Below are 25485 nucleotides of genomic sequence, written 5' to 3' on the forward strand. Positions count from 1 at the left end.
ACCTTGGCTTCCTTGCCTGAGAAATGGAGATTGATCCCCTAAAGAGCTATCATAACGCAGCAACTAAGAACATAGTCATTAATAGCAGAGGCTCCCATTCTGACTGTTTGAGTCCAAATCTCAATTCTACCACTCAGATCTAACTGCTCTGAGTACTTGCTCTGGAACTCCGAGTTATATTACTTCTCCACACTTCAGTGTTCTCACCTGACCAGTGAGCTTTATGACAGGACCTGCAGCAGGGTTGCTAGAAGGATTAAATGTCCAAAGTACTCAGAATTGATTAGGCACAATGTAAGCTCTTGATGAAAATTAGCTATTGATATTATTCATGTTCTCACATATTACACATTAATTTATTTCACTGATGAACCAGAGAAATGTGACTGGAATAGGCATCCAGTGCTTCTAAGCTAATAGTCCCGTTATCTTTCCCCTGTATAATAAAACTTCCCTTAAAATATAAATAATAATGGTGCAAGACCCAACATAAGTGCTGTCTGTGCAGTTAGAGATGTACAGACCTGCTGAGGAGCTGGGACCCTGACTTCACCGTCTGCATTTTTCTAGACCTACCACAGAACAGAGGTTGGCGCATAGTAGATGCTCAGTAAATAGTATTAAGGACAATACTGTTGAATATGAGCAAATAATGAGGAGGTGGGACATCCCATGGCATGTTCAGGGATCTAAGCTTAGGATGTCTCGAATTTCATCCAAGACGTGTTGTATTAGTTTGCTAGGGCAAGAACAGATTTTCATGAGCTTGGTGTCTTAAAATAACAGAAATTTATTCTGTCACAGTTCAGGAGGCCAGAGTATGAAATGTTAGGGGAGGAAAAACTTTGTCTTCTACCCCCTTAGATTTAGACCTGGAGCCCCACAAGTTATAATAGTTACTATAACAAAAGGCAGATTAACAGGAGAAGAGGGGTAATACTTTTATTTGATGTTAATATTTAATTTTTATATGAACACAAGGGTCTCACAGAAAAGGAGATGAAAACCCATAAAGTGGTTAGGCCTGAAAGCTTATATACTGTTTTAACACAGAATGATGAATTTTTGGAGAAAAGACAGGACAAAGTGTTTAGGATTTTCAGGGGGAGTAAACTCTGAGAAAGTAAATATATGGAAGGAAACTAATGGAAGATAAGGATTATTTATTTATAGGGCCTATGTGCAGATTTACGTCAGTGCCATCTTCAGTGATAAGAGTTGTCTCCTATTCCTGGTACAAGAGATAGGAAGGGAGGACACCTCCACAAAGGGAAGTTTATACCCTCCTTTTCTGTAGAAAGTGGGGGAGAGTACCGAGCTTTTTCTCCATCTGGGATTTCTCAGTTACCTCCAGCTGAAAATGGTTTGTATCCTAAAGTGGTATATTTTGGAGCAGCATAGTTTGATCCCATTCAGAACCAAGATATGTGCAAGCTGGTTCCTCTTGGATGTTCAAGGGGTGAATCCTTTCTTGCCTCTTCCCGGCTTCTGTGGTTCCATGTTCTCCTTGGCTTGGGACCTCATCACCCCAATCTCTGACTGCCTTCACATGGCTTCCTCCTCTGTGTGTCAGTCACCTCCTTACTCTTCTCTTAAGAGGACATTTGTCATGGGATTCAGGGTCTACCCTAACCCAGGATGATCTTCTTTCAAAATGTTGAACTAAATTACATCTGCAGACTCTTTTTCCAAATAATGTACCCTTAGTTTCAGGTGTTCAACGTAGTGATCAACAATTCTATACATTATACTATACTCACCATGATAAGGGTAGTTACCATCTGTCACTATACAATATTATTACAATATTATTGACTATATTATCTATGCTATACTTTTCATCCTGTGACTTATTTTATAACTGGAAATTTGTGCCTCTTAATCCCCTTCACCTATGTCACTCATCTCCCTGACCCAGTGCTCTGGGAACTACTAGTTTTTTTTCTGTATTTATTATTCTGTTTCAGTTGTTTGTTTGTTTTGTTTTTTAGATTCCACATATATGTGAAATCATAAAATATTTGTCTTTTTCTGTCTGATTTATTTCACTTAGTATAATACCCTCTAGGTCCATCCATATTGTTGCAAATGGCAAGATATCATTCTTTTTTTATGGCTAGGTAATATTCCATTGTGTGTGTGGAATATAGTAGTATATCGTGAAATATGGGAATGTAAAACTTCCAGCTTTGTTCTTTTCTCTCAAGATTACTTTGGTTATTCAGGGTTTTTTGTGATTCTTTGCAAATTTTTGCATTATTCATTCCAGTTCTGTAAAAAACAGTACCAGTATTTTAATAGAGATTGTTTTACAGTAGATTGCTTTGGATGGTATGGACATTTTAACAATATTCATTCTCCCAGTCCATGATCATGTTATATTTTTCCATTTGTTTGTATCATCTTCAGTTTCTTTCCTCAATATTTTATAGTTTTCAGAGTACAGGTCTTTCAGAGTACAGGTCTTTCTCCTTGGTTAAATATATTCATTCCTAGGTGGTTTATTCTTTTTGATGCAATTGTAAATGAGATTGTTTTCTTAATTTCTCCTTCTGTTATTTTGTTCTTGTATATAGAAATGCAACAGATTTCTGTGCATTACTTTTGCATCCTGCAACTTTACTGAATTCTTTATTAGTTCTAATAGTTTTTGGTGGAGACTTTAGAGTTTTCTATATATGGTAACATGTCATCTGCAAGCAGTGTTACTTTTACTTTTTCTTACCAATTTGCATGCCTTTTCTTCCTCCCTTCCTTCCTTCCTTCCTTCCTTCCTTCCTTCCTTCCTTCCCCCTCTCCATTCCCTTCCCTTCCCTTCCACTCTTCTGTTTCTTCCTTTCCCTCCCTCCCTCCTTCCCTCCCTCTCTCTCTCTCTCTCCCTCCCTCCTTTCCTTCCTTCCTTGTCTGATACTTCTGGCTAGGACTTCTAGTACCACACTGAATACAAGTGGTAAGAGTGGACATCCTTGTCTTATTCCTGGTCAAGGATGATGTTAGCTGTGGGTTTATCATATATGGCCTATATTATGTTGAGCTGTGTTCCCTCTAAACTCAATTTGTTCAGATTTTTTTTTATCACAAATGGATGTTGAATCTTGTCAAATGCTTTTTCTGCATCTATTGAGATGATCACATGGTTTTTAGCCTTCATTTTGTTAATGTGGTGGATCACTGATTGATTTGCAGATATTGAACCATCATTCTATCTCTGGAATAAATCCCACTTGGACATGGTAAATGATCCCTTTATTGTTTTTTGAATTTTGTTTACTAATATGTTGTTGAGGTTTCTTGTAGTGTCTTTGTCTGGTTTTGGTATCAGGGTAAACCTGACCTTGTAGAATGACTTTAAAAGCTTTCCATCCTCTTCTATTTCGGGGGATAATTTGAGGTGAATAGGTATTAACTCTTCTTTAAATATTTGGCAGAATTCACCTATGAATTCATCTAGCCCTAGACTTTTGTTCATTAGGAGTTTTTTGATTAGGAGTTCAATTTTGTTACCAGTAATTGATCTGTTCAGATTTTCTACTTCTTCCTAATTCAGTTTTGGAAGATTTTATGTTTCTAGAAATTTGCCCAATTCTTCTAGTTGTCTAATTTGTATATAGCTTTTATAGTATTCTCTTATAATCTTTTATATTTCTGTGGTGTCAGTTGGCACTTCTTTCCTTTCATTTCTGATTTTGTTTATTTGAGTCCTCTTTCTTTTTTTCTTTGATGAATCTGGCTAAAGGCTTATCAATTTTGGTTACCTTTTCAAAGAACTAGCTATTGGTTTCATCGATCTTTCCTATTGCCTTTTTAACTATATCTTACTTATTTCTACTCTAATCTTTATTATTTCCTTTCTTCTACTGACTCTAGGCTTTGTTTCTTCTTTTCTTAGTACTTTAGGTAGAAGATGAGATTGTTTATTTGAGACTTTTCTTGTTTCTTGAAGTAGGTCTATATCACTATAACTTCCCCTCTTAGAACTGCTTTTCTCACATCCCAGAGATTTTGGACCATTATGTTTTCATTTTCGTTTGTCTGCATGTATTTTTTTATTTCTTCTTTGATTTCTTTATTGGCTCATTGATTGTTTAGTAGCATGCTATTTAGCATCCATATCTTTATGATCTTCTATTTTTTCTTGTATTTCTATATTCTGTCAATATATAATAATAATTACTAATATACTATTAGTATAACATGTATTATATAATATTTATATATATAATCCAACTCTTACTGATATCTTTATGATTACATAATGTCATTTGTCTCATGTTACATTCCTTATGGTTTTTTTTTTTTTTTTTAAGATTTTACTTATTTATTCATGAGAGAAACAGAGAGAGAGGCAGAGATATCAGGAGGGAGAAGCAGGCTCCATGCAGGGAGCCTGATGTGGGACTCCATCCCAGGACCCTGGGATCATGACCAGAGCCAAAGGCAGACAATCACTGAGCCACCCAGGTGCCTCACATGCTTTGTTTTAAAGTCTGTTTTGTCTGATACAACAAGAATTGCTGCTTCCGCTTTTTTTTTTTTTTTGCTTCCTTTTGCATGGAATATCTTTTACATCCCTTCGCTTTCAGTCTGTGTGTGTCATTAGGTCTCCTGTAAGCAGCATATAAATGGGTCTTGTTCTTTTAATCCATTCAATCACTCTGTGTCTTTTGATTGGTGTATGTAGACCATTTACATTTAAAGTAATTATCCATAGGTATGTACTTATTGCTCTTCTGTTAACTGTTTTCTGGTTGTTTGTGTAGTTCTCTGATCCCTTTTTCTTCTCCTGCTCTCTTTCTTTGTGATTGATGACTCTTTACTGTTATGCTTGGATCAAATAATTTGCCTTTAATGTAATTACCTGTGAGGTTGGAAACTGAGCACTTTGTGCTTATACAAGAAGTGCCTCCTTCCTCACTTCTTCTCCTATTACCACCCATTCACTGAACTTCCATGAAAGAATCACCCCCTCCAGAGTATCAAGAGATTCCTGTTAAATATTGAAGACTTCAGGACAGGGAAGGTGGGGGAAGTGCAACTTGTTGGTACCTATTACTTCTCACTGTCTCACCGACATGGATCTTCCAAGGATCTGGGAAAAGAGGACAGGACAGAAGAATATGGATAAAAAGAGGCCAGAGTCCCAACCTATGCCTTTTCTGAGTAGGACATGCTACCACATCAGAGACAAGTATTGTTATAGGAAAACATAAACTAATAATATTAAACATAAAAAATTTATTAGGTCCTTACTATGCCCTGGGATTTTTTTTCTTTTCTTTTCTTTTCTTTTTTTTTTTTTAAGATTTTATTTATTCATGAGAGACAGATAGAGGCAGAGACATAGGCAGAGGGAGAAGCAGGCTCCATGCAGGGACCCCAATGTGGGACTCCATCCTGGGACCCCAGGATCATGCCCTGAGCCGAAGGCAGGTGCTAAACTGCTGAACCACCCAAGGATCCCAAGCTCTGGGATATCTTATAAGCACTTAATCCTTATCACAATCCTTTAATGTAGGTGGTATTATTATCCCCATTTAATACATAAAGAAACAGGCACAGAGAGATTAAGTAACTTGCACAAGGTCACACAGTCCCAACTAGTAAAAGCAGAATCAAAGTCCAGGAGGTCTGAGTTTAGAGCCCCTGCTCTTACTCAGACTAACGAGTAGTAACTTTAGTAAAAATTACACAGCTCAGCCAGAAGAGCCCCTCCTCTACTACTATCCCTGTATACAACCTATAAGCCTGGGATCTGAACATTTAGTCCATTTGCCACTATGTTCATCCAAGCTGTTCTTCATCTTGCATTCAGTAAAGTCCTACTATGGAAGTATGGACACAAAAGATACAAGTAATTTATAATGATCTCCCATATATGGAGGGATGTCCACATGGAAATAAATAACTTTGCTTTCTGCAGCCTTACTGAGCAGTGGAGAGGAGGATGTCCCAGTGCATCTCCTCCCTGAATGGGAAGAAGTAGAACCCATAGACTGACATTCCACATGGTTTTTCAGCTAAAGAATTGTTCATGTGGCCTCATATATTAAGTCATTTGTTTTTGCATCATTTTTGTTTCCTTTAAGAAGATCTTAAATTTTTACCATTGAGGGCTGGTAGGTTATATGGTGGCATCCCTACTTCTAAAGTGAGAGCCTGAGGCCACGGGTGGTGATTGACTATAGTCACAGGGCCATTCCCTGCAGATGGCCCAGAATCACCTGCCCCATGATGAGGGAGGGAGAGTGGGGTTCAGCCTCCAGTGTAGGCATTGGCTATGGGAGCAGACGCCCATGTTCCTGGTCATGTCACAGGGTCCTAAGGTCCTCTGCTAGGCTTCCTAGTTCCTTGATATGGGGGGGAGGGGAGGGTCTGGGGCTCCTGGAGAAGGTGCTGCAGCAGAGGGTGGGACAGTCAAGCCAGTGGCTCTTTTCCATCTACCCTGGGAGGACTTAGTGTTTTAACATCAAGTTGGCAGTTTCCCTGTGTTCTGAGCCTTGGTTTCCTACGTGTAAAAGGAATATTCTGGATTCAGGAATGATTAAGGGTTGTTCTGGCCTCCACATTCCCAGACTGTAGGCCCGGTGGTCCCACTGGGAAGACAGAGACCAGGGTGGGAGAAGTGGGAGAGACAACTGAGGGGGTCACAGAGACACCTTCTTTGTCCCCCAGACAGGATGTATCAGAACGAGCTGTAGGCTATGAGGCCGTTGGGATTAACTAGCACCCTCATAGTAGATAGAATGAGAATGAATGAGTGTGAACATGAAAGGGTATGTGGGAGGGTCTGTGAGCATGTTAATGCAATTCCCTATTATGGAGGTGACATTCTTCATCAGAGACCCAGGGTAGCCAAGAGCCATGGGTGGCCCAATCACATTTTATTCCTTCAGTAGCTATGACCAGAACCCTTATCTGTGACCTCTCCAATACAGCAAGTTGTGTTTAAACAAGCATTTCATTTTATTACAGCGAGGTTCAGACTATCTTCTTCAGATTACAAAAGTAATATGTGCTCATTTTGTAACACTGAAATGCAAACAGTGTAAATAAAAAAGGAAGCAAATAAAACCCACTAGTAGTCTCATTGTCTACTGATACTTTGTGTATTACTAACTTGTCTCTCTCTCTCTCTCTCTCCCTCTCTCTCCCATGTGTGTAAATGTGAATGTGTGTGTATGTGCGTTTTGTCACATATGAGGACAATAGCTAACACACACGGCTCTCCTGCCAGTGTTAAACACTGTGCTAGAATTTATAGGACTGGTTCATTGAAACCTTACAGAAAAACCTAAAGTGGGGGGAGGGGTATCATAATTAACAGAATTTATGGGTAAGGAGCCTGGGATTCAGTCTCTACTGAGTTCAAATCTCATATACAGGTTTAGGTTTATATTATGCTTTTGACACTTAACATAATAACATGAACAGCTTTCATGATATTAAGTATTTATTGAAAGCATGATCTTTGGGGCATCTGGGTGGCTCAGTTGGTTAAGCGTCTGCCTTCTGCTCAGGTCATGATCTCAGGGTCTTGGGATTGAGCCCCACATTAGGCTCCCTGCTCAGCGAGGAGCCTGCTTCTCCCTCTGCCTCTCCCTCCTTCCCCTCCTCATGTTCTCTCTCTCTCAAATAAATAAATAATTAATTAATCTTAAAAATAAAAAAAGAGAGCATGGTCTTTAATGGTTGCATAACATTCCTAAGTGTAAATATATTGTTCATAAAGCCATGTCTCTCTTGGATATTTCTGGTCCCTTCTCCAGCTTTCAGCATTTATAAATAACACTGTGATGAACATCCCTGTACATAAATCTTCCTGGGATGTATGATTGGTTCTTTAGTTCCCCAAAAATAGACGTATCAGGTCAAAGGTCATGAGTGATTTTAATTTTTTTTTTTTTATTTATGTATGATAGTCACAGAGAGAGAGAGAGAGGCAGAGACACAGGCAGAGGGAGAAGCAGGCTCCATGCACCAGGAGCCCAATGTGGGATTCGATCCCGGGTCTCCAGGATCGCGCCCTGGGCCAAAGGCAGGCACCAAACCGCTGCGCCACCCAGGGATCCCCATGAGTGATTTTAAAGCCATTGATTGCTCTGGATGAAGTTGCTTCCTAGAAATATTGGACCATTTTGGATTCCTATCAGTGCAGCATGAGTCTGTTGATTGTAACCTCCACTGTTTTTTTTTTTGTTTTTTTTTTTTTTTTTTTTTTTTTTTTTTTTTTTTTTTTTTTTTTAATTAACTTTTATTGGTGTTCAATTTACCAACATACAGAAAAACACCCAGTGCTCATCCCGTCAAGTGTCCACCTCAGTGCCCGTCACCCATTCCCCTCCAACACCCGCCCTCCTCCCCTTCCACCACCCCTAGTTCGTTTCCCCGAGTTAGGAGTCTTTATGTTCTGTCTCCCTTCCTGATATTTCCCAACATTTCTTTTCCCTTCCTTTATATTTCCTTTCACTATTATTCATATTCCCCAAATGAATGAGAACATACACTGTTTGTCCTTCTCCGATTGACTTATTTCACTCAGCATAATACCCTCCAGTTCCATCCACGTTGAAGCAAATGGTGGGTATTTGTCGTTTCTAATTGCTGAGTAATATTCCATTGTATACATAAACCACATCTTCTTTATCCATTCATCTTTCGATGGACACCGAGGCTCCTTCCACAGTTTGGCTATTGTGGCCATTGCTGATAGAAACATCGGGGTGCAGGTGTCCCGACGTTTTATTGCATCTGAATCTTTGGGGTAAATCCCCAACAGTGCAATTGCTGGGTCGTAGGGCAGGTCTATTTTTAACTCTTTGAGGAACCTCCACACAGTTTTCCAGAGTGGCTGCACCAGTTCACATTCCCACCAACAGTGTAAGAGGGTTCCCTTTTCTCCGCATCCTCTCCAACATTTGTTGTTTCCTGCCTTGTTAATTTTCCCCATTCTCACTGGTGTGAGGTGGTATCTCATTGTGGTTTTGATTTGTATTTCCCTGATGGCAAGTGAGGCAGAGCATTTTCTCATGTGCATGTTGGCCATGTCCATGTCTTCCTCTGTGAGATTTCTCTTCATGTCTTTTGCCCATTTCATGATTGGATTGTTTGTTTCTTTGGTGTTGAGTTTAATAAGTTCTTTATAGATTTTGGAAACTAGCCCTTTATCTGATATGTCATTTGCAAATATCTTCTCCCATTCTGTAGGTTGTCTTTTAGTTTTGTTGACTGTATCCTTTGCTGTGCAAAAGCTTCTTATCTTGATGAAGTCCCAATAGTTCATTTTTGCTTTTGTTTCTTTTGCCTTCGTGGATGTATCTTGCAAGAAGTTACTGTGGCCAAGTTCAAAAAGGGTGTTGCCTGTGTTCTCCTCTAGGATTTTGATGGAATCTTGTCTCACATTTAGATCTCTGATCCATTTTGAGTTTATCTTTGTGTATGGTGAAAGAGAGTGGTCCAGTTTCATTCTTCTGCATGTGGATGTCCAATTTTCCCAGCACCATTTATTGAAGAGACTGTCTTTCTTCCAATGGATAGTCTTTCCTCCTTTATCGAATATTAGATGGCCGTACATTTCAGGGTCCACTTCTGGGTTCTCTATTCTGTTCCATTGATCTATGTGTCTGTTTTTGTGCCAGTACCACACTGTCTTGATGACCACAGCTTTGTAATACAACCTGAAATCTGGCATTGTGATGCCCCCAGCTAAGGTTTTCTTTTTTAAAATTCCCCTGGCTATTCGGGGTCTTTTCTGATTCCACACAAATCTTAAAATAATTTGTTCTAACTCTCTGAAGAAAGTCCATGGTATTTTGATAGGGATTGCATTAAACATATAAATTGCCCTGGGTAACATTGACATTTTTACAATATTAATTCTGCCAATCCATGAGCATGGAATATTTTTCCATCTCTTTGTGTCTTCCTCAATTTCTTTCAGAAGTGTTCTATAGTTTTTAGGGTATAGATCTTTTACCTCTTTGGTTAGGTTTATTCCTAGGTATCTTATGCTTTTGGGTGCAATTGTAAATGGGATTGACTCCTTAATTTCTCTTTCTTCAGTCTCATTGTTAGTGTATAGAAATGCCATTGATTTCTGGGCATTGATTTTGTATCCTGCCACGCTACCAAATTGCTGTATGAGTTCTAGCAATCTTGGGGTGGAGGCTTTTGGGTTTTCTATGTAGAGTATCATGTCATCGGCGAAGAGGGAGAGTTTGACTTCTTCTTTGCCAATTTGAATGCCTTTAATGTCTTTTTGTTGTCTGATTGCTGAGGCGAGGACTTCCAGAACTATGTTGAACAGCAGTGGTGAGAGTGGACATCCCTGTCTTGTTCCTGATCTTAGGGGAAAGGCTCCCAGTGCTTCCCCATTGAGAATGATATTTGCTGTGGGCTTTTCGTAGATGGCTTTTAAGATGTCGAGGAAAGTTCCCTCTATCCCAACACTCTGAAGGGTTTTGATCAGGAATGGATGCTGTATTTTGTCAAATGCTTTCTCTGCATCTAATGAGAGGATCATATGGTTCTTGGTTTTTCTCTTGCTGATATGATGAATCACATTGATGGTTTTACGAGTGTTGAACCAGCCTTGTGTCCCAGGGATAAATCCTACTTGGTCATGGTGAATAATTTTCTTAATGTGTTGTTGGATCCTATTGGCTAGTATCTTGTTGAGAATTTTTGCATCCATGTTCATCAGGGATATTGGTCTGTAATTCTCCTTTTTGGTGGGGTCTTTGTCTGGTTTCGGAATTAAGGTGATGCTGGCCTCATAGAACGAATTTGGAAGTACTCCATCTCTTTCTATCTTTCCAAACAGCTTTAGTAGAATAGGTATGATTTCTTCTTTAAACGTTTGATAGAATTCCCCTGGGAAGCCATCTGGCCCTGGACTCTTGTGTCTTGGGAGGTTTTTGATGACTGCTTCAATTTCCTCCCTGGTTATTGGCCTGTTCAGGTTTTCTATTTCTTCCTGCTCCAGTTTTGGTAGTTTGTGGCTTTCCAGGAATGCGTCCATTTCTTCTAGATTTCCTAATTTATTGGCGTACAGCTGTTCATAATATGTTTTTAAAATCGTTTGTATTTCCTTGGTGTTGGTAGTGATGTCCCCTTTCTCATTCATGATTTTATTAATTTGAGTCTTCTCTCTCTTCTTTTTAATAAGGTTGGCTAATGGTTTATCTATCTTATTAATTCTTTCAAAGAACCAACTCCTGGTTCTGTTGATCTGTTCCACAGTTCTTTTGGTCTCGATATCATTGAGTTCTGCTCGAATTTTAATTAACTCTCTTCTTCTGCTGGGGGTGGGGTCTATTTGTTGCTTTTTCTCTAGTTCCTTTATGTGTAAGGTGAGCTTTTGAATTTGAGATCTTTCCAGTTTTTGAATGTATGCTTGTATTGCGATGTATTTCCCCCTCAGGACTGCTTTTGCTGCATCCCAAAGATTTTGAACGGTTGTATCTTCATTTTCATTAGTTTCCATGAATCTTTTTAATTCTTCCTTAATTTCCTGGTTGACCTTTTCATCTTTTAGCAGGATGGTCCTTAACCTCCACGTGTTTGTGGTCCTTCCATATTTCTTGTTGTGATTAAGTTCTAATTTCAAGGCATTATGGTCTGAGAATATACAGGGGACTATCCCGATCTTTTGGTATCGGTTCAGACCCGATTTGTGACCCAGTATATGGTCTATTCTGGAGAAAGTTCCATGTGCACTTGAGAAGAATGTGTATTCAGTTGAGTTTGGATGTAAAGTTCTGTAGATATCTGTGAAATCCATCTGGTCCAGTGTATCATTTAAAGCTCTCGTTTCTTTGGAGATGTTGTGCTTAGAAGACCTATCCAGGGTAGAAAGAGCTAGATTGAAGTCACCAAGTATAAGTGTATTATTATCAAGGTATTTCTTGAGTTTGGTTATTAATTGGTTTAAATATTTGGCAGCTCCCACATTCGGGGCATATATATTGAGTAGTGTTAAGTCCTCTTGTTGGATAGATCCTTTGAGTATGAGATAGTGTCCCTCTTCATCTCTCACTATAGTCTTCGGGGTAAATTTTAATTTATCTGATATAAGGATGGCAACCCCTGCTTTCTTTTGAGGACCATTTGAATGGTAAATGGTTCTCCAACCTTTTATTTTCAGGTTGTAGGTGTCCTTCTGTCTAAAATGAGTCTCTTGTAGACAGCAAATAGATGGGTCCTGCTTTTTTATCCAGTCTGAAACCCTGCGCCTTTTGATGGGGTCATTAAGCCCGTTCACATTCAGAGTTACTATTGATAGATATGAGTTTAGTGTCATCATATCTATTCAGTCCTTGTTTTTGTGGATTGTTCCACTGAACTTCTTCTTAAAGGGGAATTTTAAGAGTCCCCCTTAAAATTTCTTGCAGAGCTGGTTTGGAGGTTACATATTCTTTCAGTTCCTGCCTGTCTTGGAAGCTCTTTATCTCTCCTTCCATTTTGAATGAAAGCCTTGCTGGGTAAAGTATTCTTGGTTGCATGTCCTTTTCATTTAGGACCCTGAATATATCCTGCCAGCCCTTTCTGGCCTGCCAGGTCTCTGTGGAGAGGTCTGCTGTTACCCTAATATTCCTCCCCATAAAAGTCAGGGACTTTTTTTCTCTTGCTGCTTTAAGGATCTTCTCCTTATCTTTGGAATTTGCAAGCTTCACTATTAAATGTCGAGGTGTTGAACGGTTTTTGTTGATTTTAGGGGGGGATCTCTCTATTTCCTGGATCTGAATGCCTGTTTCCCTTCCCAGATTCGGAAAGTTTTCAGCTAGGATTTGTTCAAATACATATTCTGGCCCTCTGTCCCTTTCCGCGCCCTCGGGAACCCCAATTAAACGTAGGTTTTTCTTCCTCAGGCTATCATTTATTTCCCTTAATCTATCCTCATGGTCTTTTAATTGCCTGTCTCTTTTTTCCTCAGTTTCCCTCTTTGCCATCAACTTGTCTTCTATGTCACTCACTCGTTCTTCCACCTCGTCAAGCCTCGTCGTTAGGACTTCTAGCTTGGATTGCATCTCATTTAATTGATTTTTAATTTCTGCCTGATTGGATCTAAATTCTGCAGTCATGAAGTCTCTTGAGTCCTTTATGGTTTTTTCTAGAGCCACCAGTAGCTGTAAAATAGTGCTTCTGAATTGGCTTTCTGACATTGAATTGTAATCCATATTTTGTAACTCTGTGGGAGAGTGGGCTGTTTCTGATTCTTTTTTTTGAGGGGTTTTCCTTCTAGTCATTTTGCTCAGTGCAGAGTGGCCAAAAACAAGTTGTATTGGGAAAAGGAGAAAAAGAGAGAGAAGGAAAGAAAAGAGAAAAAGAAAAAAGAGAAAGAAGAAAAAAATAGGGGAAAAAGAGAAGAAAAAGAAAGAAAAAGAAAGAAAGGAGAAAAAAGAAAAAAGGGGGGGTGGGGGAAGCAATCAGAAATCAAGAAGAAAGAGAGAAAAAAAAAAGCACAAAACAAAACAAAACAAAACAAAAACAAAAACAAAAACAAAAAAACAAAAAACAAAAAAAACCACGGGGGAGTATCTTCCGATTCTGTGTAGTTTAAGTCCCTTGATTTCCCTTGGAACTGGTCCGTCTCGCTGGTCTTCTGGGGGAGGGGCCTGCTGTGCTGATTCTCAGGTGTTAGCACTTGGGGGAGCTGCTCTGCCCCTGCCTGGTGCAGGGCTCGGTGGGGGTTGTTCACCCCGTGAGGCCCCGGGAGGAAGCCACAGTGGCGGGGGCAGCTCTGGGACCCTGGATCCAGCCCCTGCAGTAGCTCCGGGGCTCTCCTTCTGCAGGGCCTGGGGGCTCCGGGGCGGGGCCGCTGATCTGCTCAGTTCCAGGCAGGAGCGTCCTTGCTGTCCTGGGCCCTCCCGGCCTCTGCCTGTCCCGGGGGAGGCCGGATCCTGGGCTGTGTCCCGGCGCCCTGTGCTCCGGGGCCTGCGCTGTTGGATTTGCGCTCCCGGCGGTGCAGCCCCCTCCGCGGAGCCGCCGCCCGAGCCTCTCCGAGCTGTTCCCGGAGCCGCGCAGCCCCCTCCGCGCGGAGCTTCTTCCTCTGCGCGAGCCGCCGCCGCTGAGCTGTTCCCGGAGCCGCGCAGCCCCCTCCGCGGAGCCGCCGCCCGAGCCCCTCCGAGCTGTTCCCGGAGCCGCGCAGCCCCCTCCGCGCGGAGCTTCTTCCTCCGCCCGAGCCGCCGCCGCTGAGCTGTTCCCGGAGCCGCGCAGCCCCCTCCGCGGAGCCGCCGCCCGAGCCCCTCCGAGCTGCTCCGGGTCCCGCCGAGCGCTGCAGCCCTTAGGGAGCTCGGCGCACTCTCCGGGGCGCAGTTCCTCTGTTACTGTCCCAGGGAGCCCGAGGGCATCCCCGCCTTTCTGGGGATCCTGCTCCAATTCCCGGGGAGCCCCTTTCCGCGGGGAAGGTCGGTGCAGCTCCTGCTCCTCCGGGACGGGGCTCTCCTGTCCTGGGGACACTCGCCCCGGCCTCAGCCCGGCTCCTCGCGGGGCCCCTCCCCCTCGGAGGCCTTTTGTGTCTTTATTTCTTTTTCCCCGTCTTCCTACCTTGATAGAAGCGCGAACTCTTCTCACTGTAGCGTTCCAGCTGGTCTCTCTTTAAATCTCAGGCCGAATTCGTAGGTTTTCAGGATGATTGGATGGTTTTCTAGGTAATTTGCTGAGGACAGGTGACCTGGAGACCCTACTCCTCCGCCATCTTGCCCCTCCCCCAACCTCCACTGTTTTATGCAATTAAAAAAAAGTTTTATTTCCTCTTTTAAAGATTGGGTTTAAAATAGCTTTTTAATATGAAACATTTGAGCTTACAAATAAGAGAGAGCAAAGAGAAATAGGGGTTACAGGGGGCAACCAAGCATACAGTTGTTGAATATATATTAAAATACAAAACACAGGCCTCTGGTATTGAGGAGACAGCTGTAATCTTTCTTTTTTTTTTAAACATAAGTGACAGATTCTTCTTTTAATTTTTTCCCCTAATTTAAGTGCTGGCCGGTTGTCAGTTTGTTGCTGGGATGGGAAGAAAAAATGTGAACTTTCATGTTGAGAAGGTTATGAGAACTCGTGTGTTTATGTATGGGTCTGTTAGGTCATTCTGAATATTTAGCCTTGAGAATAATCAAACAACCAGCCAATTTCTGGGCTTCTGTTAGCAGTAGCTGGACATGCCGTACATCAAATGGAGAAGCAGAGTGATCACTGACACAAGAGCTGGCCTTTGGGAAAACCATCCAAGAGCCAGCTTTTATCTGTCTGAAGCCACTCCCTCCTGATTATACTGAAAGACATGGCAAGAAATAAGAGTTTCAAGAAATGACAAGTTCTGGGGTTAGTCATGTGCATTGTTAATAATCGCACAGTGGATCCAAGCAATCCAGACTAGACCAGAAGTGACACCGTGCTGTTCCCCAGGGAACTGCCCTGGAGGGTGGTGGCCCCCCAAACTCACTCTTTACGCTTACTCTATTTATCCTTGGCATTGCCTTTGTTGCATTTCAAAGACTGGAAGTGTGAACCCTCCAACCACTAAGCATTAGCTGGTGCTTATTTTTTTTAAATAATAAATTTATTTTTTATTGGTGTTCAATTTGCCAACATACAGAATAACACCCAGTGCTCATCTCGTCAAGTGCCCCCCTCAGTGCCCATCACCCATTCACCCCCACCCCCCGCCCTCCTCCCCTTCCACCACCCCTAGTTCGTTTCCCATAGTTAGGAGTCTTCATGTTCTGTCTCCCTTTCTGATATTTCCTACCCATTTCTTCTCCCTTCCCTTCTATTCCCTTTCACTATTATTTATATTCCCCCAAATGAATGAGAACATATAATGTTTGTCCTTCTCCAATTGACTTACTTCACTCAGCATAATACCCTCCAGTTCCATCCATGTTGAAGCAAATGGTGAGTATTTGTCGTTTCTAATGGCTGAGGAATATTCCATTGTATACATAGACCACATCTTCTTTATCTATTCATCTTTCGATGGACACCGAGGCTCCTTCCACAGTTTGGCTATTGTGGCCATTGCTGCTATAAACATCGGGGTGCAGGTGTCCCAGCGTTTCATTGCATCTGTATCTTTGGGGTAAATCCCCAACAGTGCAATTGCTGGGTCGTAGGGCAGGTCTAGCTGGTGCTTATGCCAGGGATGTAGGCTCTTTCCAGTTGAGACACTTGGCTATGTTACATGTCTGGGGTTGGAATTGGCTCATGTGATTATCTCAGGATCTGCAGCTGCAAGCTGGAGACCCGAAAAGCCAGTGGGATAATTCAGTCCGAGTGCAAAGGCCTGAAACCAGAGAAGCTAATGGTATAACTCCCTGTTCAAGGGAGGAGAGAGTGAGAGAAGATGTCCCAGCTCATTCAGGAGGCAGGGTGAATTCTTTCCTCCACCTTTTGTTCTCTTCCGGCCCTCGATGGATTGGATGAAGCCCACTGACTTTGGGTAGGGTCACCTGCTTTACTGGCTTCACCAATTCGAATGCCAATCTCATTTGGAAACACCCTCGCAGACACACCCAGAAATAATGTTTAGTCAGGGCGCCCCATGGTCTAGCCAGGGATGACACAATTAGCCATCACAAGGATTGTGGGAAGCTGCTTTAAAGATTAGGAAGAGAAATTTCTTTTTGCATCCCACATGAAGCAGAGGCCTCATAGCCTGCAAGACTGAACACAGTTTCTGAATAACCTGAGTCACCCAAGCCCTGAGGAATTCCTGGCGTCTGATCCCGCCATCCATAGGAATATCAGCAGCCCTGGGTAGAGCAAATGCTCAGAGTGTCAGAGAGCTCATAGGATCATAGGAATATAAATAATTGCATTCTGGAAAAGGAGCCCTATCATCCTTTCATTTCCTAAAGAACTTTCTTCAGTGATGGAAATGTTGTCTGGACGCTGGCCAGTCCAGTAGCCACGAGTCACACGTGGCTGTCAAGTACTTGAAATGGGCTGGTGCATCTGAGCAATTGGATCTTTACATTTATTTTATCCTGATTAATATATGTTTGTTTGTTTTTAGAGAGAGCATGAGCGAGGGGTGAGGAGAAGCAGAGGGAGAGAGAGAATCCCAGGCAGGCTTGACACTAGGTGTGGAGCCCAACACAGGGCTGGATATCACGACCATGAGATAATGACCTGAGCCAAAATTAAGAGTTGATCACTTAACCAACAGAGCCCCCACCGGCCCCTATCCTAATTAATGTAAATGGTCACCTATGGCTGTTGGCTGCCGCATTGGGTAGCAGGGAGGTTACAGATGATAAAAAGCTTTTTAGTTTTATGGCTAACAATGTTGAAAGCCCAAATCCTGGTTTAGAAGGTTTGCAATTTATACAGCCTCACAGAAGTAAGGTGTTACTGTTTATTCAAAAAAAGAAGGAGTGAGCAGAACTTTAGTAGAAGGACAGAGGCAGAGGCGCCTCAGGGGTGAAGAGAGAGTCATGAATTTGTTTGAAATGCGGCCGAGTCTGCGTCACTGTCTGTGCTTTGCTGGGGCATTTATTCCCTTCCTTCCTGGTTAAAGCAGTTATTTTGGTGGTTCAGTGCTTTCGTGTTCAATAGACTTGATTTTTCACACAGCTGGGTTATCTCGGGCATGAAAGCTCTCTGCTTAATCTTCTCGATTTCTCCCTGCTCATCCCAGCTCCACAGATGTGAGCGTGACGTTTTCATCTTTCTCTCCAGGCGCTGATCAAGTATGACAGCTTCTATGATGTGCCCACATAGAAAGATAAAAAATGAAACCTTATGAAGAAAAAAAGAAGGCGCTGCAAAAGGAACCCAAGGGCCCCAAATGGGTTTTCTCTTTTTCCTGGGTGAAATGGGGCCTCATTCACTCATTTTACAGGTGGGGAGAAAGGGTGAACCCTGACTCTGGCAGCTCACCTTGACAGAAGATTGTTTAGCCTGCATAGTTTCCACTCTTCCAAAGAGCCTCATTCTCCTAATTAATCATTATTTCTGGATGGACTTAGTGACATTTTTAAAGGAGCCTCCCTTTCTTCTTTCCAGTAATTTCTCAAAGTGAAGGCACCTGGTTGAATGAGAAAGTTGGCTATCCAAAGTATAACACTAATTTCCCATTGCCTAGAAAGACCTCTTCCATCCACTACTGCTCCCTGTAAATGCATAAACGGAAGAAAGGGGAAAATGGCAAAGATTTCTAATAATGGTGGAACAGAGCCAAATGGCAAGATGACACACAAGGCATGTGACGTCTGTGGGAAGCACTTAACTGATTCAAAACCCAAACAGGACTGTAAGGAAATGGAAGTAAATTAGCAGAGTTAATATCTGTTCTGTGTGTGATCAGTGGCAGAAGCCATTTGGCAGTGTTATTGTTGATTAATAACATCACTGCCTACTTTCTAGGATCTAGATGCTTTCCAGAATCTACTATTATTTTGAGTCAGATGTTCATGGGATGCCCCCTGCCATGTGTGTGATAGCACAAGTTAGAAACACCCAGTCATGAGCCACATGGTGACTATTCAGTCAGAACCAGGTGCTTGGGGTGAGGACAGCCATCATTGTGTAGACACCTCAGAGCAACTTTCCTGTCTTCAGTATCCCCAGGGCATCACCACTTTCTGCTTCTTGGCCAAAGTCAGTCCTGGCACAGACAGGACGCTGCTGCACATTGGTTGCACACTCCCGTCCACCACTGCACACTGGTTGCACCACTCCATCCACCACCACAACCATTGACTTGGTTTCCAAAATCCAATGGCTCTCTGTGGATTTCTTTCTTTCTTTCTTTCTTTCTTTCTTTCTTTCTTTCTTTCTTTCTTTCTTTCTTTCTTTCTTCTTTCTTTCTTTCTTTCTTTCTTTCTTTCTTCTTTCTTTTCTTTCTTTCTTTCTTTCTTTCTCTTTCTTTCTTCTTTCTTTCTTTCTTTCTTCTTTCTTTCTTTCTTCTTTCTTTTTCCCCAAAGATTTTATTTATTTATTTATTCATGAGAGACACAGAGTGGCAGAGACATGGGCAGAAGAAGAAGCAGGCTCCCTGTGGGGACTTGGTCCCAGGACCCTTGGGATCACACCCTGAGCTGAAGACAGATGCTCAACCACTGAGCCATCCATGTGTCCCATCTGTGGATTTCAAAAACATGGAGGTCCTCCTACATGGAGTGGTTAGTGTGAGGTGTCGGGGAGCAAGCCTACTGTAATAATGCCACATGGCACCTGTATGGAGAGACTCACAGCTGCAGGGAGGTCTTGACCAGGAGCACCCTCATTTCTCAGGGTGGCTCCAGTATCATCTGCAGAGCAGAGCAGCAGTTTCCTCGGTTTGGTCAGGAGCTTTTTTCTCTCAGACCACGCTTTTTGTTGGACATAATGAAAAGTAGATTCTAAGATCATGGAAACAAAAGGTAATTGAAGGGGCAGGCAACACGAGGATAACTCAAACATGGCTGTCACTTTCTGAGATGAGATGATTTCATCCCCCCAGCCAACACCAAAGCCATACTCAGAATTGTTTGCCATCCTCTGAAGAAGAAAATGCACTTTTTATACATCAGAAGGTGTATCAGTCCAGGTCCAGTTAGGGGATAGAACCCATGTCAGTTATTTGAACAGTGAGAACTTGACATAAAGAGTCATTAACTGGGTGACTTGGAGGGCAAAGAGGGGGAAACAAAGAGATCAAAGAGGTGGCCGTTGCAGGACACAGTTACCATTCCTGGGATAGGGGAGCCAAGGGACGAGCTGGGACCATTAGTCTGAGAAGCCTGGAGGCATGGAGCTGAAACTCAGACCTCTGAAGAGGGGGCCCTGGGTGCTAGCAGGAAGGAGGGAGTCTGTGGGCTTGGACCTCCATCTCTAAGGAGGGGACATTGGTGTCTTTGAGCTCATCATCATGAGGCTCATTCTGTTGGTGCTGGAAAATCTGCAAAGTGGATTCAGCTGCTGCTGTTGCTGGACCCTAATGCTCTGGCAGGTGGAGGCAGCTGGACTGCAGGGATGTAGACAGAACAAGAGGCAGACAGGAAGAAAGGAGCCCCGCTACCTCTCCAGCTTTGCAGGTTTTCTCTGATTTCCCAGGTGCGCAGAGCCTCAGAGAGAAGTGGAGGGTCTTGCTGACCTGGATAGCTGCCCAGGCAGCAGGAGGAAGTATCTGGAAGAGTGGATTTGAAACTGAGAAATGAGAGATTAATTACTGGCATGATGAACCATACAGATCATATTGAAAGTTCTGTGGAGGTGTCTGAGAGGTGATTACTTTGCAGACTGGGCAGCACTGTGCGATTTCCTTCCACTTAGAATGCCTGCGAAATCTCTTCCCCTCCACCAGTCTCTTCTCCCTGGAACCCTTCTAGAGCTGCCTCCTCCTTTTTAAAATGAACAACACTGTTACCTGCTCTAATCTTGCACCCCTTCACCATTGCCCTGCCAATAAAAATGATCATTCTCTCCTCTACAAGGTGGGAAGAGTTTACACAATATAGGGGTTTTTTTGTTTGTTTTTTTGTCAAAAATACCTTTTGGGGCACCTGGGTGGCTCAGTCAGTTAAGCATCCAACTCTTAATTTTGGATCAGGTCATGATCTCAGGGTTGTGAGATGGAGCCCTGCATCGGGCTTTTTGCTCAGTGTAGAGTCTACTTGGGATTCTTTCTCCCTTTCCTTCTACCACTCTGACCTCCACGGCCCCACTCACTCTCTAACTAACTAAATAAAATCTTTAAATAAAATATTTTTAAAAGGAATATTTTTTCTTCACATCAGGAAAAAATTAAAAAATGAAAGGTGAAGATTGAAATTAAAATGGCAATAAGAGTAAATTAAAACAAATGAAAAAAAATGAAAATACAAGAATAGAGAAATGTGTAACTAATAAGCAAATTAGTGAAATAAGCCAGACAAAGACAAATACTACATGATGTCATTTATATGTGGAACCAAAAAAGAAAAACACATATGAGTCAAACCCATAGAAACAGGGTAGAGGGATCCCTGGGTGGCGCAGCGGTTTGGCGCCTGCCTTTGGCCCAGGGCACGATCCTGGAGACCCGGGATCGAATCCCACGTGGGGCTCCCGGTGCATGGAGCCTGCTTCTCCCTCTGCCTGTGTCTCTGCCTCTCTCTCTCTCTCTCTCTCTCTCTCTCTGACTATCATAAAAAAAAAAAAAAGAAAGAAACAGGGTAGAAAAGTGGTGTCAGGGGGTGGCGGGAATAGTGGTAAAAGGGGACAGAGTCTCAGTTTTAAGATGAATAAGGTCTGGGGGTACCTGGGTGGCTCAGTCACTTAAGCTTCCGACTCTTGATTTTAGCTCAAGTCTTGATCTCAGGGTTGTGAGATGGAGTCCCACATCTGGCTCCACACTTAGTGGAGCCTGCTTCTCTCCCTCTCACTCCGCCCCTCCCCATGCACTGACTCTCTCTCTCTCTTTCTATCTCTCTCTCTGTCTCTCTCAAATCAATCAATAAACCTTTTTTAAAAATGATGAATAAGGTCTGAAGAGCCCATGTAAGCAGGATGACTGTTGTTGATAAGACTCGGTTATATCGTTGAGATTTGCTAAGAGAGTAAAACTTAAATGTTTCTCACCAAAAATAAGTTAGATGATTAAAAACCTAATACATATTAGCGTTCACATAAAACAACAGGGATAATGAAAGAATACTAACTACCACTTATTTGGCATTTAAAGAACGAATGACGGGCCCTGTACTAAGTGCTTCCAGGGCAGGGTTTCATTTACACTTCCCGCAGGCGCATAAGGCAGACACTCTTAGACCTCAGATTTCATGAGGTTAGAAACTGAACATCCTCACCACTCATTAAATCATGGAGCTGGAATTTAAGTTCAGTTAGATCTGTCTAGATGCAGAGCCCACGTTTTGTAGGAAACTCCAGGAGAGCGTACAGCAGAAAGAGGGAAGAAACATATTAATCAGTGCCTGTAATGTCAGTGAGATCCCAAAGTAATGATGAGTTACTGACTTGTCCAACAAAATGTACTTGTGCTAAGATAAAATGATGGCAAAATCAGAGAAGAAGCGTATGGGGGAAATAGGAGGAAACAAAATCACAAAAATCAAGGATGTGGGGAATTTACAAAGTCCCCTGTGAAACTGGCTTGCTCCCCAGAAGCCTCACTGTCCTTGTCATTGAGTCCCCTGATCACTAAGAGCCTTGAGCATCTCCTCTCCCCTTTGGCTGGATCTTAATGAACCTGTGTGGGCCCCTCCGTCAGGCCTTGCTCTCATCTGGTCTGACAAAGAGAACTTTCCAAGCAGCCATGGCGCATCAGAGGTCCGGGCGGCCTGGTTTGACTTTCGCCTGTCCCACTGCCTCGTAGTGATGGCATGGCAGTGCCTCAGCATCCCAGACCTCATCAGCTTTCAGCTCCCAGCGAGGCCACCTGACATTAATGCCCACATCTCCCTCACCCCAAGACTCTCCATGCTCATCTGGTCCCGGCAGAGATCCGCTCTTGGAGGAATCCCAAGGAAAAGGATCTTCCACATGTCCAGGTAGCCACTCTCCACTGGTACCTGCTGCTTCCTCTCACACTCTGAGGAGTACTTGGAAGGTCTGGTGACCCCAGGAAGCTCTGCAGGCACATTTCCTACAAGGATGTATTTTGCTGGACTGAGAGTGAGTATCAGGAAGCAACCGCGATGGCATATTGTGTCTTACAGACTCCAGATTCACCAAGGAGCCAGAGTAGAAATATCAGGAAACAAGTTTGAGCTGGCACAGCATGTGCTGGGTAGTGAAAAAGGCCTTTTCTCTTTGAGATGGTTTGGGGCTCCTTGTTTCCCAAGGCTCACATACATGATCCGCTCATTTTCCAGGGTTAGTAAGCTGTAGACACTCAGGCATTAGCAGGAAGTTGGCATTTGAGGCAGCAAAGTTCACATGTATTACAAATAACTTCAGTGCAGTATCATGGTCCTAGACAGGTATGGGCCCTGGGGGGTACCACTAACTTTGTCTGTCGTACTCAACATCACTTGCTCCTTCTCTCACTGCAAAAAAAAAATAAATAAATAAAATAAAATATAAAAATAAAGCAATATAATGGCATAAAGATAATAGTAGTCATAATAAAAAAAATAATAGTGTAAACCTTGCCATAACTAGGGTGACTATGTATCCTACTTGCCCTGAATGATTTCGGTTTATTTTTTGCTCCATTATTATAGTGTCTTCTTTCACCCTTAAAAGTCATCATAACACAACAGCCATAACACAATAACTCCCAGTTTGTCGATTGTGTAAAATATGAAGTTCCTTATTTGTGAGGATAATGAATTCAACATGTGAGCAACCAGACAGCAGGGAGTTTCTTAGCTGGACTTCCTGTCCCAGTCTTGATATGGCACCACCTGGTGGCAGCTTTCTGAGCTGACTTAAATATCCATAGGGACTATTCTGGGTGTTGTGATGGGCTGAGACATTAATGACACTAGTAACAATGCTAGGATCTCCCAACTGGTTGGTTTCCGATTCATGGAGACTGGGCTGGCAAACTCCTGGGGTTGCATCACCCCACCCTAGGCAGAGTTGTCTGCCTTTGCTGCCTGGCCTTGGTGCCCGTTCTACATCATCCCTCCCCTGGACAAGAAAGTCCACCCCATTTAGGGAACTAAGGCTGGACACAGAGGATGGAAGGGAATTGCCTACCACTTTATCTGAATTCAAGTTATCATTGTTAGCACCAGTAAGCACAGTAATAGCTAACATTTATTGAGAAATTTCTTTGGGTCAGCAACTTACATTAAGAAAGGCATGTCTAATTAAACATCAAATAAAGATAAATAGAAGTACACTATAGACTCTGCTGTGATGCATACTTTCCAACCCCCCTGAGGTCGACGTCTCTCCATATCTATGATGTACTTACAAGATATTATTTTGTTTTGTGCTTGATTTTTTTTTGTCCTTTTATAAAAATAGAGCCTTCAGATTTTGATTTAAATTGAATTTTAGGCTTTGATTTGAAACTCTCATGGTTGTCATACGCCCCAAAGTTATTTGATAATGGGCACATTTTAATGTTTTACAACCTATCTGGAACTAGTGAAGCTTGAGCTGTTGGGTTCATGGCTGAAGGGCAGACTCTGGGATCAGTCCTTGGAAGGGAAGTCATAGTTTGAATAGATCAAGTTTGAGTTGATGTGAATTCCTGGTTTCAGTTGACACCAGTATCCCAAGTGTCTACTGATGAGATTGTCATATTTCCCTTAGGCATGTGCATGTGCCTCTATGTGTGTGTGCGTGCACAGTTGTTGACATGCTGGCAGGCTTTTTTTTTATTCTAGAGAGAGAGTGTGTGTGTGCACATGTGGTGAGGGGAGGGTGGAGGGAGAGGGAGATAGAGAATTCTAAGCAAGCCCCACACCTAGCACAGAGCCCTACACAGGACTTAAGACCCTGAGATCATGACCTGAGCCTAAATCAAGAGGCTGACGCTCAACCGACTGAGCCACCCAGTCACCCCTTTGCTGGAAGTCTTTTCACATTAGAATCAGAATATGTTTCTGCAGTTCCTGGCCTTTTTGATTTCCTTGGGAAAGTCTTCATTGAATCTCTGCCTTCACTGACCTCTCACACAAAGCTAATAGACAAAAAACTGCTCTCTGAATATGCGGAATGAAAAATTTCAATGTTGCAAAGTGGCAAAGAATGACTTGGTTCAGCTTCTTAGTTTGTTTTGTACAGTGTAGGCACAAGAAACCAGGACAGAGCAGACAATCTCCACCTTCCTCTGTGTAGCTTCTTCTGGGCTGTACACATGGTGGAGGATGCACCTCATTCAAGGAGTTGCTACTTTTATGTTTAAAATTGGATACACCCTCAGAAAAGGAGCCAGTTTCACTCTGGTCTTTTCAGTCGCGAATATTACCACCTCTGTCGCTGGCATTTGTGCAATGGATTGGACCCAGCTTGATTCTGCCTATAAGAGGGGACACCTGGAGTTCTCGCAGCAAGATGAGTCAGACTTGATGTGCAAAACTGAGCAAGTTTATTTATTATCTGAGGAGAGAACAGAATAAATGGAGAACCTTGGGGAAATAATTTTTACAGGTAGGTTCCAATCTATAACTGCAGCTCTGAGTCCCTCTGCTATTTCCTGATGGTAACTGATTTTTCATGCAAGGAATCACAGGGGAGGCATTTTGCTTTTGTGAGAAAGATTTACTATCTGATGCAGATAGGCTTCTCTCCTAGGTATGTTTTTCTTTTTAAATTTCACTGAAATGCTGGGCCAGATTTTAGAGATTTGGTCTCCTGTTCTTGCTCCATTTCTAATTTACTAGATTATAATAGGCAATATCCTTAACCCCTCTGGGCTCTTCAGCCCAAGCAAAAATAAAAATTAGGACATCTAGCCTACATAAAAAGGAATGTCAAGGGAGTCTGTTAGATTATTTTCGATATAAAGAAGTAAATAACAGATACTACTAATAATAATTCTCATTGTTCTTTTTAAACCTGTCCTGAGAATAAGAATCATTATCTCACTTTTAAGGAAAG

General features: G+C 42.5%; 1 pseudogene; it reads right to left on the bottom strand.

Moving 5' to 3' along the window:
• LOC121497749 overlaps positions 1 to 25485 on the bottom strand; it is a 51660-nt pseudogene that overhangs the window by 18293 nt on the left and 7882 nt on the right.

Source organism: Vulpes lagopus, chromosome 8, assembly GCF_018345385.1.
Source record: "Vulpes lagopus strain Blue_001 chromosome 8, ASM1834538v1, whole genome shotgun sequence".
Classification (NCBI taxonomy): Eukaryota; Metazoa; Chordata; class Mammalia; order Carnivora; family Canidae; genus Vulpes; species Vulpes lagopus.